This window comes from Poromitra crassiceps (genome assembly GCF_964638095.1).
Source record: "Poromitra crassiceps genome assembly, chromosome: 4".
NCBI lineage: Eukaryota > Metazoa > Chordata > Actinopteri > Beryciformes > Melamphaidae > Poromitra > Poromitra crassiceps.
The window spans coordinates 7,288,031-7,290,938 of record NC_139626.1 but is presented as its reverse complement, the minus strand read 5'-3'; the positions used below and the strand labels follow the sequence as shown (position 1 = coordinate 7,290,938).

Sequence of the window (2,908 nt, the reverse complement as noted above, 5' to 3'; positions counted from 1 at the left end):
GGGGGGGGGGGGGGACACAGTGGGGTGCACCTGGGTTACCACACTTGAAGTGCCCTCCTCTATCCACTTTACACGTTACGTAACAAAGTGAAATGTACTATGGCAATAAAGACCACAGATTTTACATGAACTTACTGTATTGCTAAAGTACAGGTTGAACATACTACAGACAAATGTAAGACACTATATGTCTACTAACTAAAACAATAGGTCATTATACAGTGAGGTCAAGTTTCGAAAAATGGTCTCACTACAATGAACTGGCTACTATGGGGACTCAAATCATCACTTATCAATACAATTGGGCTCATTGGAGTCTCAGCTTTCCACTAATACCCAATTTATGCAAAGACTGTTTGGTGACCCCAGTATGCAGACACATTGAAATAGAATAGGTGAAAATAACACATTTATACTGCATGCAAAAAAGCAAAAAAATGTTGTGTGCCAAAAACTGCATGCGATTAGCACAAGTGGACATGTCTGTAAAGGGGAAGCTTGTGGCTACGCATAGAAGCCATTCTCATTCACATATCTGGAGGTGAGACATCTAGGGCCCACACTTGAAAATGGCCATGGCAGGTTTTCCCTCGTCAAAATGTAGCATACATTTGGAGCATTATTTATCCCCCATGTCATACTAGTGACATATTAGCATGACATGGCTGATACCAATGGCTGCCCTAGGTCTAGTTTCATATGATACCAGGACCTTCTTAAAAATGAGCCCCTCACAGCCTCTGAAATAGAGTCATGTCGGCTGCAGATGCTGGCGTCCGCAAATCATTTGGTCCCCCCCCCCCAAGTAAGTCAAATCATTTGGTGTCCCCCCCAAGCAAGTCAAGTCATTTGGTGTCCCCCCCAAGCAAGTCAAATCATTTGGTCCCCCCCCCCCAAGCAAGTCAAATAATTTGGTCCCCCCCACAAGCAAGTCAAATCATTTGGTCCCCCCCCCCCAAGCAAGTCAAATCATTTGGTCCCCCCCCCCCCAAGCAAGTCAAATCATTTGGTCCCCCCCCCCCAAGCAAGTCAAATCATTTGGTGTCCCCCCCCCCCCCCAAGCAAGTCAAATCATTTGGGGTCCCCCCCAAGCAAGGCAATTCGCTGGTGCCCTTGGGCACTCGCTCTATCCCTTATATGGATAATCCACCAGAGGGGACCGATCGTACCACTGCCTCTCTGAGGGGTGGACAGACCAGGTGGAATTGAGGAGTGGCCACATGGAAAACCTCTTCTCTATTGGCCAGTCTACGGAAGGTGTAGTGGCCCTCTATGGTGATTGTGGCTGTGGCCATGCATACAGGTAGGGTACCTTCATCCATCTGCCCTGGAGTCAAGACAGCACCAGTCCTGCACAGCCCTTGTTTCTTCTTCTTGTTGCCATTGTCGTCGGTGATTGTGAAGTAACCCATGTCCAGCTGACAGGCGGCTTCAGGCGGAGCGTTACTCGACATCTCAATTCTGATGTTGCAGATGAATCTGAATCGCGGTGGATGGACAGTGGACACCGTCGGCAGGAAGCAAGTGGAGACAGAGACGGTGATGTCACCAGTGGTCTTCACAAATTGGTTATCATACCTGAAGATCTGGCCTCTGATAATTGGATATTTTCCTGTGACAACGTTGTTGACGTAGGTGGTGAACCACTCTGTGAAACTAGAGCCAGTGATGAAGGGTCCTGAAGGGTCCTGAAGTCTCCGACCGCGGTAGAAGATCTCAGACGGGTGTCGTCCCTCGGTCGGCTCCAGAACCAGAAACTGTAAGCCCTGCACTGTAAGGCCCTGTAAGCATGTGGTGAGAGGGAGGCAGGTTCCAAACCTATTCCTCTTCACAAAGAATCTGGATGCAGTCTCCACATCCCGCAGATCCTCCAACTTCAGAAGAACATAGGGGTCTTGCGGTAGGGACTTGCAGCCCATCAGCCCTCGACCCGGTTCCTGTCCGTTGTGAATGCGGTAGGAACAGCGATAGTCATCTGGAAGCTTGCAGCCAATCCGAGCCTCAATAGCATCAAGCTCTGCCTCCTTGGCTCCCTCTTTCAGTGATGCGACTATATCGGGACAGGGCTGACGCAGGAAGTCCTTCAGCTGCTCCCAGGCTCTCTTCAGGACAGAGTAGTGCTGCAGGTACCGACCCAGATCAGAGTAGTACAGTGTGAACAGACTGAGCCACGGCAAGTCGCTCGGCTTCCGGTCCATGTCAGTCAGCAGCCAGTATTTGAAGCAGAGGTTCTTCCACAGCTCGTTCTCACCTGACAACACATTCCACCTCCTGTTGACACAACTACAGTGCATCAAGTCCCTTAACTCCAGGAAGGAGAAGATGTGCAGCAGTGGGTCTGAAGGCAGATCATCTAGCCGCATGGACACTGCCATTGTTGGCAGAACACAACCTCTCTGCTGCTGTTCTGTCCACTCCAAACACAAAGTAGATGGACAACCCCCTTGTTTTACTCACAGATGACGGTACAGCCACGCAATTGGAGGTGCCATGGAATTTGTCCTCCTCGTTTGAGGAGTGAAGGATTGAAATGTTACAAGATGTTTAATGTTACAATCCACCCCATAGTCAGGTGAAATGTAACATTATGAAGGTTTGCCTTATCTGGAAGCCTCACCCCACTGAAAATCCCACAATGTGTCATATGATGTCATCAGTGATGTCATAAATCACTGATGATGTCATAAGTGATGTCATCAGTGATGTCACTTGAGCAATTGAGGGGGGCAACTGATGATGTCATCAATGATGTCATACCATCACTGATGATGTCATCATCATAGGTAAATTTCCACAACGTGGCAAGCTGTGTGTGCGTGTGCGTGTGCGTGTGCGTGTGTGTGTGTGTCACTTAACTCATTCATGGCCAGTTTAGGACTGCCAATATTTAGCACAGGCCAAAGATTTT

The 2,908-nt window shown here is 48.8% G+C and overlaps 1 pseudogene across 1 annotated transcript; it reads right to left on the bottom strand.

The window, feature by feature from the left end:
- Positions 1-1,133: 1,133 nt before the first annotated feature.
- On the bottom strand, positions 1,134-2,375 carry LOC310775018 (F-box only protein 3 pseudogene; annotated as a pseudogene). Its single transcript has one exon. The product of its transcript is annotated as an F-box only protein 3 pseudogene (transcript).
- Between the last annotated feature and the right edge of the window lie 533 nt (positions 2,376-2,908).